At 44.1% G+C, this 16,089-nt stretch overlaps 1 long non-coding RNA gene across 1 annotated transcript; it reads left to right on the forward strand.

Annotated features, from left to right (window-relative positions):
* Window positions 1-954: 954 nt before the first annotated feature.
* Window positions 955-2,785, forward strand: LOC123126108 (uncharacterized). The gene is made up of 6 exons (XR_006461562.1): window positions 955-1,430; window positions 1,555-1,609; window positions 1,680-1,745; window positions 1,841-1,919; window positions 1,995-2,044; window positions 2,546-2,785. It is a non-coding gene; the product is annotated as an uncharacterized lncRNA (long non-coding RNA).
* Window positions 2,786-16,089: the final 13,304 nt, after the last annotated feature.

Consider the following 16,089-nt stretch of genomic DNA (forward strand, 5'->3'; position numbering starts at 1 on the left):
CACAAGAATTTCAGATGGTCAGTACACTACATGGTTCAGTTCACCATTCCAGCTGAGAACACAATTATAATTGGTTATTCTAGAATGAGAGAACCTAACCCTGGATGGTGGCAACAAGAAAAAATGAGAGTGAACTCCAGAAAATTAAAGCCTGCCGGGAGGCCCTTAGCTCAGAGAAGCCTTGCTTGATTTTTCCTGATTTGTAAACCTTGTCACAACTTTGTCTTTTGCTATGAACTAGTATATGTTTGTTATGTTTTATGAATCATTGAGATGTATAAAATTGCTTAACTTATGCTTTTCAAATTTTTTATGAAGCCGGATTTAATGTGAGTGTTCCACATGAACACTGGACTAGCGTGTGAACGTTTGGAATTTACATTGTGGCCTCAGTTAACTGCATGAACCACTGTAACAAGATACGTAGTTCCTTATATGTCGGACAGCAGATTATTGATTGTTAGCTGGTCGATAGCCTAGTGTTGAAGCGAGCTGAGACAATGTGACGTTTTTTGCACAACTGCTTACAAGTGGGGTAGCACCAACAGTGTTTACAAGTACTTATGTATACGTCGGCGCACAGTTCTCAAATGAGTACTCTATTTCATCAAACACACACTGCTCTTATGATAAACTGTGACAACTTATGTCTTACCATGCCATATTTATGAAAAAACTAGTGAGGACACATCTGTTTCGGCAACAATTACGATGGTTCTCACATGATTCACGGGCACACAAAAGTAGCAGCAGTTTCCATAGATGGATTCAAACAGAGTACTAGCCCAGGAGGGCTCGATAACAGGCAAGGTTCGGATAATTAAACACAATCCAAACTACTATTAAACACCAGCTAGCACTACTAGAGATTAGGCCAATAACGACCGGCAATTAGCAATGCACGGTTGTTATTGATACGATGGGCCTAACACACGTCTAACGTGGATCCGCAAACGTCCTAATTTTCAGTTGCTTCGTGTGGTCAAATATCTGTTCTGATTCCCTGAAAAATCTACCATTCGGTTCGAGAGTACTCGGCATCCCTCTCACCTCGATTCAGCGCCGCCGGAGAGGGCACCCCACCGCCGCCACAAAGATTCCCGGACCCTGCACAGGCCGGGCGAGCCCGGATCGAGTGCCACGCGCAGGCCCCATCCCCTATATCTAGCGGCCGATGTGGGATCCACGTCCTGTAGCCGGATCTGGAGTGCCATCTGTACAACCAGGGCGGACACCAAGGGCATCTTCCTCCAGTCCTTGGTGATGAGCGTCTGGGCCAAGGAGTGAAGTCAGGTGAGGGAGGGCATGTGGGCTTCGGGAGCAGCGGAGAGCGGGAGGCGGGCCGGCCGGCAGCGGCGTTCTGTTCGGGGATGCTGGAGCACGGCTACAGGAAACATCGCCTCTGCCCGTCCGCCGGGGACACACCACGGGTACACTTCTCTCACAGCTGAGCAAAGACACCTTCACACATCGATCTCCACCTCTAATCTCTTTTTTCCATCTATGATACATGCACATCTTCGAGAAATCATGCATCTTGTTTCCCTGTGGCAGCCAGCTGAATGGGCTAAGGATAAGGCGTTCATGCGAGTTCTCAAGTACTCCAATGGTAGAATCCTTGAGTTCTCCAGTTTAATTAGTTCACACGAAAATCTAATATTACCCCCATCTGTCATCAGCCAGCAAAAGTGTACAACTTAAAGCATCTCCGTAAAGTGCATTCTGTTCCAAAAGATCCCAGCTTGGTACGTATCATTCCTGATTACAGTTAATTACCCCAGTGACAGCAGAAAAAACTCCACGAATCTCTTGATTCCACGCAAAAATTGTGTATATGCAGGGATTTGATAACCTTAGGAGCCACAATGTTTTTCCTCCTCAATGGACGGTGCACAACAAGGACTACATATGACGCTCCAGTAAGTTTTCTCGTGTATATGTTCACCCTCTAGTTCTGCATCCATTCACTTGTGCATATTGTCTACGTCTCGCAGGAACCATCTGTTGATGTGTGTTCGCAGCTTGTGCAAAGAGCTGTTGAAAGGTATGCATGCAAATGATTAATTTCTCACTATTTCTAGGGTAGGAAACTTTGAAAATGTTACCAATATCAAAGAGGAACGATGCCACCATGAACTTCAACTCCACTAGCATGAACAACCAACAAACCACATTTTTTTGCACACTTGAGCTTCTCAGTTGGACTATAGATGATAACTGTAGTGTCATATACTCATATTAGTTTTATGTATATGGCAATTGTAGTGTCATATAGTCATATTAGTTGTATGTACTACAGGCAACAAGTACTGAAGGTTTGGTCCTCTTCTCTTTCTTTGCTAAGCCTAAAATTTGGAGATTAGCACATTAATTAATTCCTTCACTAGATGTGATATATAGGTTAGGACTTAGAGTTTCTTATATGTATGTAAATAACTTATTCTTGAGCAGAATAATATTTGCTTTAACATGAATTCATATGCTATTATCCTTTGTGCTAATTCATTTATATGTACTGACATGTAAATTGTTTATGGTTTTGTAGAATGGATGGTTCACTGTACGTAATAGAAGCATCACGAGGCATTGTAGTTGTTGACAAATAATGATTGTGTCCCAAGACCGCAGATTATGAGAAAAAATCTTGTTTCTAGTTAGAGATGAACAACTATAATGGTTGTCCATAGTGTGTTTTTGGTTCATAATTTCTTAATGGTATTTTTAACTCGAGAATTGTAAGCGAGGATTGTGTTCATTATACGTGGTTTTGATTAATAAAAATAGGTTGTGATACTTTAACTGTTCGAATTATTTTGTTGCTTAATTGGTGCGGTTGATAAACTGATAATCTTCAAAAGTTGCAAGCAACATAAATAATATATGTAACAATTAAGATTGGTTGTTAAAGACAAACAAAATTGTTAAATGGATAGCCATTGGCAATATAAACTGGACATTAATAATGTTATTAACCATGGGAAAAGTGGTCGCTAATACATGAATTGTGGTCGTTATTTCCTCAAAACTAACGACAACACGTTGTCCCATCATTATAAAATAACGACAGGAAAATGTGGTCGTTAGTACTTTTAACGACGGAGCCTACCACAACCACAAAGATGCGGTCGTTAATGACTTTTAACGACCACATTCTCACTTTTAACAACAACATATCCTGTCGTTAAAACCGTTTTCCTAGTACTGTAGGGCAACTATTTCATGCCTCGATCTAATTAGTGTTGGTCACAAGACGGACCTTGCCATGAACATCATCGAGGACGTCCGGCAGTAGCTCAATCCTGTGAACCTTGCTGAAGATAACCTTTTGGCCTTGCCACTCATAAACTTGTTTGTGGAGGCATGCCACGTCATCTTCTTGCGTAAGCTTGACAAGAACAGTATGCCTCACAAATGAAGGAGTAGCTTTGAACTTCTTGTGCTTCAGTACACCCTGGACAACACGCCTGACAACAGTGAGCTGGAATACAACTCGGCATTGGTATTAGCGCAAATGGCCTCCAGGATCCAACAGCCTAAGAATTATGTTTTCCCAGTACATATATTCAGGTCATCCGCCTCATAGCAAGTGACATGTACAACCACACAATCCTTGTCTGCATCAGGGCTCTAATTGAAACAGGAACAAATCCTGAATTACTTTCTAGTATAAGAAACACAAGTTATTTAAACCACTATGTATAGCATGGCATCGAAGCTAATAAATTTTTTCATTATTCATCACCACATACTTAGATGAAAAACCACAATCGAGATCGGCAAAGAAGAAAATCACCTTGGGCAGCTCAGGGGGGGACACATCCTCGAAGGGGGAAAACTGCTCCTGTAGGGCCACGGGGGCTGTAACCTCAAACGGGGCGTTGACCATCTCAGTAGTGTCCGTGAGCGTATCTGCGGTCGGCTCGGTGGCTGCCTCCATCTTCTTGGAGCTCTCTGTCTCGTGGGGATCAGCCTTCCGCGTCTGCTCCAATATCGGCAGATCTTTGCCTGGTTCTCCTTGGTCCATCATGAAACTGACGAATACTAGGAGACCACTAACAGGAAAACACAATCGCAATGACAATGAAACAAAAAAGGGAATGAGGATCGGTTACTGCTTTGCAAAATTTCTTTTTTTCTGAACAAAAATATACCAACATCACGGATCCGCTTACCTTCCCTTCGTTGGGAGAGAAGAATAGTGGCAGATGCGAGTGTTGGCTTTCTTGAAGACGGCGAGGGAGAAGGGGATTCAGCGAAGAGCGCAATGATGGTTGCTTCGTCCGTCAAACTTAGACTGCGGGGAGGTGGGGTTTTGTGATACAACGGCTCATTACTGCCGCGCTACGACCGGGGTGACTCTCCGCCTGCATACTGCCTTCTAATTTAGTGGATGGCATTTGGGATCGCGCGTTGCATGGCTCGCATGTCGATGAACAAACGTAAAACGGCATTCAGTAGAGGGAGACGTTTCGATGACCTCGGAGGATCCAGAAGTGGTAGTGTATCCACTGTACTAGTAGTAATTGTTTTTCTAGGTAGCTGTAGAGTGTCTCCACTGTACTAGTAGTAATTGTTTCTCTGGGCCCAAGACAAAATAGCCCATCCACCCTAGTAAATAATAAAATCAATTCAAAAGCCCATATAATTACTTAATGAAAGGCGCTACCCACACCCAGCACACCGCCCCCAAAAAACCTGGGTGCTCTTCTTCCTCCTCACTCCCACCCACCTCACGTCAGCTCGCTCCACTCGTACCCCCAAATTCCTCACCTCACTCCTACAAAAAAAACCAGCTCCCCTTCTTCCTCACTACTACAGAAAAACCCCAGCTCCCCTTCTTCTTCACTGGCACTACAACTAGGCTCGTCATTCGTTACTCTGCTCAAATCCGTGAGCTCGACGCGACGCCCTCGAGGAAAATGGAGTCGGCTGACCCCAGCGCCAAGAAGATGAGGCGCCCGCCAGCGGCGACGCCTGTTGTAGATCCCGCACCCGGCAGCGCGGGGAGAAGCAACGAGCCCACCCCCACCGGATCCTAGGAACCCGTAGAATCTCGGGTGGACCACATGAGCGATCTCCCGGACGCCATCCTTGGGGAGATCGTCTTGCTTCTCCCCACCAAGGATTGCTGCCGCACCCAAGTCCTCTCAATTCGGTGGTGCTCTCTAAGGTGCGTCGTGCCCCTTAATCTCGACTATCGTCAGCTATCTCTCTTCAATGATTTTGAACTCCCCAGAGCCATCATCTCCTCCCACTAGGGCTCTGTTCAAAGCCTCTGCATCCCGTCATACTACCTGAGCAAGCATACCATGCCCTGCACAGTGGACGCCTGGCTGAAATCCCATGAATTCACAGAACTACAGCTGCTTGAGTTCTACTATTCCCCAGGAAATCACCTACCAGATACCGAACGCCATGTACTTGTGCCCTCAGCACATATGTCCATCTCGCGGTTTTCCTCCTCTCTCTACACCGCCACCTTTGCGTTGTGCTACCTACCAGACAATCTGGTACTAAACCTTTGACTCCCATTTCTCAAGAAACTTTCACTTGTGCGGGTTCGTATATCGGAGGCCTCATTGCACGGCATCATCCACTCCAGTTGCCCTGCCCTAGAGTGCGTGGTGCTTGTTTTCATAGTTAGAATCGGTTGTCTCCAAATAAAGTCGCCTAACCTTGTAATAATTGGAATTTCCTTTGATGGAAGGCAGCTCATCATCCAAGATGCCCCTTCACTTCAAAGGTTGATCCTTGATTCTAGTTATTCACCGTCGCAAATAACCGTCCTCTCTGCGCCTAAACTGGAGACCTTGGGTGTAATACATGATCTCTGTGCTCATTTCAAGATGGTGTTTGGCTCCACAGTTCTTCAGGTACTTTATATTATCATCTACACTTGTAACCATAAGCTGCATTTTAAATTTCTGCGCATAAGTTACATATCATCTTGGAGTACACATTTTGTACTAATATTATGTTCTATGCTCAATGAAGAGTTTCTCCATGGATAGCCTATCAATGGTGCTGGATTCTGTTAAGATCTTATATATCCAAATAAATAGTTTTGATCTGAACAAGATTATTAGCTTGCTGCAATGCTTTCCATGTCTGGAGAAGTTGTATATAAAGGTGATAATTTCACGCACATTGGAAGCCCGCATATACTGTACTAGAATTAACCGTTCAGCTGTTGCTCTTCCGACACTCTTTTTTAGACCTTAACTGTTTTCAACCTTCATGTCTATTTAGGCAACAGGACGGGGTAAGAAAGTTATAACCAATCGGTGGATTCGTAAGCACCGGGATTTTCTCACTTCTCATGACATTTGATTGAAGACAAACGCTAGAACGATATGTAGCCAACCATGCAAACACTAGATTTGTCACATTCTTCCTGCTGAATGCGAGGTTACTATTGTCCATCAGGCTTATGTTTATCAGCAGCATGGTTTTGACGGATGGGTATGTCGAAGAGCAAAAAAAGGAGTTTCAGGTGCACAAAAGAGCTTTTGAACGTGTCGGGCTTCTATTTACAACATATTGTGTTCATAATCCAGTAAAGTTTATGACCCAGTATGTTCATTCAATGAACCTGTGCTACCTCTTGAGCACTGCGTTGGTTTTCCCTTGAAGAGGAAAGGGTGATGCAGCAAAGTAGCGTAAGTATTTCCCTCAGTTTTGAGAACCAAGGTATCAATCCAGTAGGAGGCCACGCACGAGTCCCTCGCACATACACAAACAAATAAATCCTCGCAACCAACGCGATAAGGGGTTGTCAATCCCTTCACGGTCACTTACGAGAGTGAGGTCTGATAGATATGATAGGATAATATTTTTTGTATTTTTATGATAAAGATGCAAAGTAAAATAGAAGCAAAATAAAAGGCGACGGAAATAGCTAAGTGTTGGAAGATTAATATGATGGAAAATAGACCCGGGGGCCATACGTTTCACTAGTGGCTTCTCTCAAGAGCATAAGTATTATGGTGGGTGAACAAATTGCTGTTGAGCAATTGACAGAATTGAGCATAGTTATGAGAATATCTAGGTACGATCATGTATATAGGCATCACGTCCGAGACAAGTAGACCGACTCCTGCCTGCATCTACTACTATTACTCCACACATCGACCGCTATCCAGCATGCATCTAGAGTATTAAGTTCATAAGAACATAGTAACGCTTTAAGCAAGATGACATGATGTAGAGACATAAATTCATGCAATATGATAGAAACCCCATCTTGTTATCCTCGATGGCAACAATACAATACGTGCCTTGCTTCCCCTACTGTCACTGGGAAAGGACACCGCAAGATTGAACCCAAAGCTAAGCACTTCTCCCATTGCAAGGAAGATCAATCTAGTAGGCCAATCCAAACTGATAATTCAAAGAGACTTGCAAAGATAACCAATCATACATAAAAGAATTCAGAGAAGATTCAAATATTGTTCATAGATAAACTTGATCATAAACCCACTATTCATCGGGCTCAACAAACACACCGCAAAAGAAGATTACATCGAATAGATCTCCACGAAGAAGCCATCTAGCTAATAACTATGGAACCGAAGGTCTGAGGTAAACTACTCACACATCATCGGAGAGGCTATGGTGTTGATGTAGAAGCCCTCCGTGATCGATGCCCCCTGCGGCGGAGCTCCGGAAGAGGCCCCAAGATGGGATCTCACGGGTACAGAAGGTTGCGGCGGTGGAATTAGGTTTTTGGCTTCGTATCTGGTAGTTTGGGGGTACGTAGGTATATATAGGAGGAAGGAGTACGTTAGTGGAGCAACAGGGGGCCCACGAGGGTGGAGGGCGCACCTAGGGGAGTAGGCGCGCCCCTACCTCGTGGCCTCCTGGTTGATGTCTTGACGTAGGGTCCAAGTCCTTTGGATCACATTCGTTCCAAAAATCACGTTCCTGGAGGTTTCATTCCATTTGGACTCCGTTTGATATTCTTTTTCTGCGAAACTCTGAAATAGGCAAAAAAAACAGCAATTCTGGGCTGGGCCTCCGGTTAATAGGTTAGTCCCAAAAATAATCTAAAAGTGTATAATAAAGCCCAATAATGTCCAAAACATAATATAATATAGCATGGAACAATCAAAAATTATAGATACGTTGGAGACGTATCAAGCATCCCCAAGCTTAATTCCTGCTCGTCCTCGAGTAGGTAAATGATAAAAACAGAATTTTTGATGTGGAATGCTACTTGGAATAATTTCAATATAATTCTTCTTATTGTGGCATGAATGTTCAGATTTGATATGATTCAAGATAAAAGTTTAATATTGACATAAAAACAATAATACTTCTAGCATACTAACTAAGCAATTATGTCTTATCAAAATAACATAGCCAAAGCAAGTTATCCCTACAAAATCATATAATCTGGCTATGCTCCATCTTCCCCACACAAAATATTCATATCATGTACGACCCCGGTTTTGGCCAAGCATTTGGTTCATACTTTTAACGTGCTTCAGCCTTTTCAACTCTTACACAATACATGAGTGCAAGCCATGGATATAGCACTATGGTGGAATAAGGTATAATGGTAGGGGTTATGTGGGAAGACAAAAAAAGAGAAAGTCTCACATCAACGAGGCTAATCAATGAGCTATGGAGATGCCCATCAATTGATGTTAATGCGAGGAGTAGGGATTGCCATGCAACGGATGCACTAGAGCTATAAGTGTATGAAAGCTCAAAAAGAAACTAAGTGGGTGTGCATCCAACTTGCTTGCTCATGAAGACCTCGGGCATTTGAGGAAGCCCATCATTGGAATATACAAGCCAAGTTCTATAATGAAATTTCCCACTAGTATATGAAAGTGACAAAATGAGAGACTCTCTTTTATGAAGATCACGGTGCTACTTTGAAGCACAAGTGTGGTAAAAGGATAGTAACATTGTCCCTTCTCTCTTTTTCTCTCATCATTTTTTTATATATTTGGGCCCTTTGTCCCTTTTTTATGGCCTCTTTTTTTTAGTCCGGAGTCTCATCCCGACTTGTGGGGGAATCATTGTCTCCATCATCCTTTCCTCACTTGGGACAATGCTCTAATAATGATGATCATCACACTTTTATTTACTTACAACTCATGAATTACAACTCAATACTTAGAACAAAATATGACTCTATATGAATGCCTCCGGCGGTGTGCCGGGATATGCAATGAATCAAGAGCGACATGTATGAAAGAATTATAAACGGTGGCTTTGCCACAAATACAATGTCAACTACATGATCATGCAAAGCAATATGACAATAATGGAGTATGTCATGATAAATGAAACGGTGGAAAGTTGCATGGCAATGTATCTCGGAATGGCTATGGAAATGCCATGATAGGTAGGTATGGTGGCTGTTTTGAGGAAGATATAAGGAGGTTTATGTGTGATAGAGCATATCATATCACGGGGTTTGGATGCACCGGCGAAGTTTGCACCAACTCTCAAGGTGAGAAAGGGCAATGTGCGGTACCGAAGAGGCTAGAAAATTGCGGAAAGGTAAGTGTGCGTATAATCCATGGACTCACATTAGTCATAAAGAACTCATGTACTTATTGCAAAAATTTATTAGCCCTTGAAGCAAAGTACTACTATGCATGCTCCTAGGGGAAGGGTTGGTAGGAGTTAACCATCGCGCGATCCCGACCCTCACACAAAGGAAGACAATCAACAAATACTTCATGCTCCAACTTCGTTACATAACGGTTCACCATACGTGCATGCTACGGGGATTACAAACTCCAACACATGTATTTTTCAATTCCACAATTACTCAACTAGCACAACTATGATATTACTACCTTTATATCTCAAAACAATTATCAAGCATCAAATTTCTCATGATATTAATTAAAGCAAATTGCCATGCTATTTTAAGACTCTCAAAATAATATAAGTGAAGCATGAGAGATCAACAGTTTCTATAAAACAAATCCACCACCGTGCTCTAAAAGGTATAAGTGAAGCACTAGAGCAAAACTATATAGCTCAAAAGATATAAGTGAAGCACATAGAGTATTCTAATAAATTCCGAATCAAGTGTGACTCTCTCAAAAGGTGTGTACAGCAAGGATGATTGTGGAGAACTAACAAATAAAGACTCAAATAATACAAGACGCTCCAAGCAAAACACATATCATGTGATGAATAAAAATATAGCTCCAAGTAAAGTTACCGATGGAAGTAGACGAAAGAGGGGATGCCTTTCGGGGCATCCCCATGCTTTGGCTTTTAGATGTCCTTAGATTATCTTGGGGTGCCATGGGCGTCCCCAAGCTTAGGCTCTTGCCACTCCTTGTTCCATAATCCATCAAATTTTTCACCCAAAACTTGAAAACTTCACAACACAAAACTCAGCAGAAAATCTCGTAAGCTTCGTTAGCGAAAGAAAACAAAAGACCACTTCAAGGTACTGTAATTAACTCATTCTTTATTTATATTGGTGTTAAACCTACTGTATTCCAACTTCTCTATGGTTTATAAACTATTTTACTAGCCATAGATTCATCAAAATAAGCAAACAACACACGAAAACAGAATCTGTCAAAAACAGAACAGTCTGTAGTAATCTGTAACTAACGCAAACTTCTGGAAATCAAAAATTTCAGCCAAAATAGGAAGACCTAGAAAATTTGTTTATTGATCAGCAGCAATTGGAATCAATATTTTATCGCGTTCTGGTGATTTTTAACAATTATTTTCGTGTACGGAAAGTTTCTGGAATTTACAGCAAGAACAAATAACTATCATCCAAGAAGATCCTATAGGTTAAACTTGGCACAAACACTAATTAAAAAATAAAAACACATCTAACCAGAGGCTAGATCAAATATTTATTCCTAAACATAAGCAAAAAGCAAAAAACTAAAAATAAAATTGGGTTGCCTCCCAACAAGCGCTATCGTTTGACGCCCCTAGCTAGGCATAAAAACAAGGATAGATTTAGGTATTGCCATCTTTGGTAGGCAATTCATAAGTGGCTCTCATAATAGATTCATAAGGTAATTTTATTTTCTTTCTAGGGAAGTGTTCTATGCCTTTCTTTAATGTAAATTGGAATCTAATATTCCCTTCCTTCATATCAATAATTGCACCAATCGTTCTAAGGAAAGGTCTACCAAGAATAATAGGACATGAAGGATTGCAATCTATATCAAGAACGATAAAATCTACGGGCACATGATTCCTATTTGCAACAATAAGAACATCATTAATTCTTCCCATAGGTTTCTTGATGGTGGAATCCGCAAGGTGCAAGTTTAAAGAGCAATCATCAAATTCACGGAAACCTAATAAATCACATAAAGTTTTTGGAAACGTGGAAACACTAGCACCCAAATCACACAAAGCATAGAATTCATGATCTTTAATTTTAGTTTTAATAGTAGGTTCCCACTCATCATAAAGTTTTCTCGGGATAGAAACTTCCAACTCAAGTTTTTCTTTATAAGATTGCATCAAAGAATCAACGATATGTTTGGTAAAGGCTTTATTTTGACTATAAGCATGTGGAGAATTTAGAACGGATTGCAACAAGGAAATACAATCTATCAAAGAGCAATTATCATAATTAAATTCCTTGAAATCCAAAATAGTGGGTTCATTAATATCTAGAGTTTTGACATCTTCATTACCACTTTTATCAATTTTAGCATCAAGATCTAAAAACTCCGAATTTTTTGAACGCCTTCCAGGTAAAGGTTGATCATATTCAGTCTCATCATTGTCAAGATTCATATTGCAAAACAAAGATTTAATAGGAGACACACCAATAACTTTTAGATCTTCATCTTTGTTTTCATAAAAATTAGAAGAACACGCTTTTATAAAGCAATCTTTCTTAGCACGCATCCTAGCGGTTCTTTCCGTGCACTCATCAATGGAAATTCTCATGTCCTTGAGAGACTCATTGATATCATGCTTAGGTGGAAAAGATCTAAGTTTCAAAGAGTCAACATCAAGAGAAATTCTATCAATGTTCCTAGCCAATTCATCAACTTTAAGCAATTTTTCGTCAAGCAAAGCATTGAAATTCTTTTGCGAATTCATAAATTCCTTAACACTAGTCTCAAATTCAGAAGGCATCTTATTAAAATTTCCATAAGAATTGTTGTAGGAATTACCATAATTATTAGAGGAATTACTAGGATAAGGCCTAGGATTAAAGTTTCCTCTTGTGACGCCCCCGATTTGACCGTACACTAATCATACACGCAAACATGTACGATCAAGATCAGGGACTCACGGGAAGATATCACAACACAACTCTAAAAATAATTAAGTCTTACAAGCATCATAATGCAAGCCAGGGGCCTCGAGGGCTCGAATACAAGTGCTCGATCATAGACGAGTCAGCGGAAGCAACAATATCTGAGTACAGACATAAGTTAAACAAGTATGCCTTAAGAAGGCTAGCACAAACTGGGATACAGATCAAAAGAGGCGCAGGCCTCCTGCCTGGGATCCTCCTAAACTACTCCTGGTCGTCGTCAGCGGCCTGCACGTAGTAGTAGTAGGCACTTCCAGTGTAGTAGGAGTCGTCGTCGACGGTGGCGTCTGGCTCCTGGGCTCCAGCATCTGGTTTCGACAACCAGGTAGAATGGAAAGGGGGAAAAGAGGGAGAAAAGCAACCGTGAGTACTCATCCAAAGTACTCGCAAGCAAGGATCTACACTACATATGCATGGGTATTTGTGTAAAGGGGCAATATCGGTGGACTGAACTGCAGAATGCCAGAATAAGAGGGGGATAGCTAGTCATGTCGAAGACTACGCTTCTGGCAGGCTCCATCTTGAAGCAGTAGAAGAGAGTAGTTGGTAAGTTCACCAAGTATCATCGCATAGCATAATCCTACCCGGCGATCCCCTCCTCGTCGCCCTATTAGAGAGCGATCACCGGGTTATATCTGGCACTTGGAAGGGTGTGTTTTATTAAGTATCTGGTTCTAGTTGTCATAAGGTCAAGGTACAACTCCAAGTCGTCCTGTTACCGAAGATCACGGCTATTCGAATAGATAAACTTCCCTGCAGGGGTGCACCACATTACCCAACACGCTCGATCCCATTTGGCCGGGCACACTTCTCTAGGTCATGCCCGGCCGCGGAAGATCAACACGTCGCAGCCCCACCTAGGCTCAATATAGAGGTCAGCACGTCGGTCTAAATCCTATGTGCGCAGGGGTCTGGGCCCATCGCCCATTGCACACCTGCATGTTGCGTACGTGGCCGGAAGCAGACCTAGCCCCCTTAATACAAGCGCGAGCTTACGGTCCAATGCGGCGCGCGCCGCTCAGTCACTGACGTCATGAAGGCTTCGGCTGATACCACGACGCCGAGTGCCCATAACTGTTCCCGCGTAGCTGGTTAGTGCATATAGGCCAGTGGCCAGACTCAGATCAAATACCAAGATCTTGTTAAGCGTGTTAAGTATCCGCGAATGCCGACCAGGGCCAGGCCCACCTCTGTCCTAGGTGGTCTCAACCTGCCCTGTCGCTCCGACAGAAAGTAACAGTCGGGGGCCATCGGGAACCCAGGCCCACCTCTACCGGGATGGAGCCACCTATCCTTTCAGCCCCCACATCGAAATCACCTGCGGGTACTCAACGAGCCGACCCGACTTTAGTCACCACCTGTATAGTATGTATGTATATATGTATATACCCGTGATCACCTCCCGAGTGATCACGGCCCGATAGTATAGCATGGCAGACGGACAAGAATGTAGGGCCACTGATGGATACTAGAATCCTATACTAAGCATTTAGGATTGCAGGTAAGGGTAACAACTGTAGCAACAATGACAGGCTATGCAGCAGAATTGGATTAACCAAAAGCAGTAACGTGCTACACTACTCTAATGCAAGTAGTAGAGAGAAAGAATAGGCGATATCTGGTGATCAAGGGGGTGCTTGCCTGGTTGCTCTGGGAAGGAGGGGTCGTCAACAACGTAGTCATACTGGGTAGCAGCGGCGTCGGTCTTGGTGTCTAACGAGAGAAGAGGGGGAAGAAACAATAAATATAATGCAAACATAAGCATGACGGTGCATGGTAAGACAATGCGCGGTGCTAGGTGTGCCCTAATGCGGTAGGAGGTGGTACCGACGAAGGGGGGAAACATCCGGGAAAGTATCCCCGGTGTTTCGCGTTTTCGGACAGATGAACCGGAGGGGGAAAGTTGCGTGTTCTCTATGCTAGGGATGTGTGGCGGACGAACGGGCTGCGTATCCAGATTTGTCTCGTCGTTCTGAGCAACTTTCATGTACAAAGTTTTTCCATCCGAGCTACGGTTTATTTTCTATTAATTTTTAAAGTTTTAAATCATTTTCTAAATTATTATCTATTTAATTCTAACATTATCCAGAATAGTGTATGCTGATGTCATAATGACATCAGCATGACGTCAGCAGTCAACAGGGCGTTGACTGAGTCAATCTGACGTGTGGGTCCCGCAGGTCATACTCTGTTTAGTTAATTAACAATAGTTAATTAGGTTAATTAGCTAATTAGGTTAATTAAACAGGATTAATTAAGTTTAATTAATTGATAGGTTAATTAAACACAATTAATTATATTAATTAATTTAGTTAATTAATTAATACTTGTATTTTTTTATTTTTTATTCTTTTGTATATCATTTTTTTAATGTTCTAGGGGTTGGGCCCCACATGTCATGGGGCCAGGGGGGCCATAGTGGGTTCGGCGTTAGCGGGCACTGGCTACCCGCCCAGGTCGACAGGGAGGAAACGGCGCTGGGCGCCAGCAGCCATAGCGGCGAAGGGGGCCAAGGCTGCGCATCGGCGGGCCGCGGCAGGGCCGCCGCGGGACGGAAACGGCAACGGGCGGCGCGTGCGCGCGCGCACACGGCGGGGGCAGCAGCAGCGAGGCGGAGCCAAAGCGGCGCGCGGCGGAGCAAGGCCACGGTAGAGCGGGGCGAGGGGAGCTGGGGGCGAGGCCACGCACGGGGGGCGGGCGATGCGGCGCGTGCGCGCGCGGCGCAGGGCACCAGCGAGGAGGGTGGCCGGAGTAGGGCATGTGCGGGGCGTGGCTGGCGTGCAGGTGACGCGGCGCGAGGCACGACCGACGAGCAGAGGCGCGCGGGCCTGCGCGAGCGCGCGGTCGGGGGAGAGCCGCGGTCGCCGTGGTGGTGGGGCTAGCAGACCGCGACGGGAGCGCGGGCCTGCGCGAGCGCGCGGTAGGGGGAGAGCCGCGGTCGGCGTGGTGGCGGGGCTAGCAGACCGCGACGGGAGCGCGGGCGGCGATCGTGGGCCCGGTCGGAGTGGGTCGAGGCGGAGGCGGGCGCAGCGTGTGCGGGACGGCGCGGGCGCGCGGTGACCGTGCGGAGCGGAGGGAGTGCGAGGAGAGGGGAAGCTCGCGGGGGGCCGTAGGGAAAAGGCAGCGGTGCGTGGGATGGACGATGGGGACGAGGCGACGACGGAGAGGACGGCGAGGCGGCGGCATGGTCGACGACGAGGTGGCCGAGGCGGAGGCGCTCCGGGTGGCGGTGGAGGTGCACGGCGTCAGGAAGCCGGCCGACAACGGCGCTCGGGGCGGCGATGCCCAGATCGGGGCGAAGGGAGGAGTGGATCAGGTTGGGGGGAGAGTGGGAAACGTGGGGGTAGGTTAGGGTTACGGTGGGAGGGGGAGTGGGTTAGTAGGCAGGGGGTGGGTCGGCCTGGAGTTTGGCCTGGCTAGCAGCTGGGCCGAGTGGCCCAGTGGGGGGGAGGGGGTTGTTTTATTCCTTTTTCTTACCTTTTCATTTTTTTCTTTTCTGTTTTATTTTAGTTACACATTAATTTTAATTTAGTAAAATATATCTATAGCCCCTAAAATAATGTTTCAGAACAATCCACTACTATAAAAAGTTTTATCCTGATATAAAATAGTTTAGTATTTTATAAAATACCAAAGTCGTTCAAATAGTTGTTTTGCTACTGTTTAAATCATTTTAGTGCTTTTAATCTTTTTACAAAAATGTGGTTCCCCACCATTATGACTTAGGATTTATTTGTCCCATTTTGAACATTTTAATTTTAACGTTTGAAAATTTTTATCGTTTGACTTGATTTTGAATTTGA

This window comes from Triticum aestivum, chromosome 5D (assembly GCF_018294505.1).
Source record: "Triticum aestivum cultivar Chinese Spring chromosome 5D, IWGSC CS RefSeq v2.1, whole genome shotgun sequence".
In the NCBI taxonomy this organism is placed as follows: Eukaryota; Viridiplantae; Streptophyta; class Magnoliopsida; order Poales; family Poaceae; genus Triticum; species Triticum aestivum.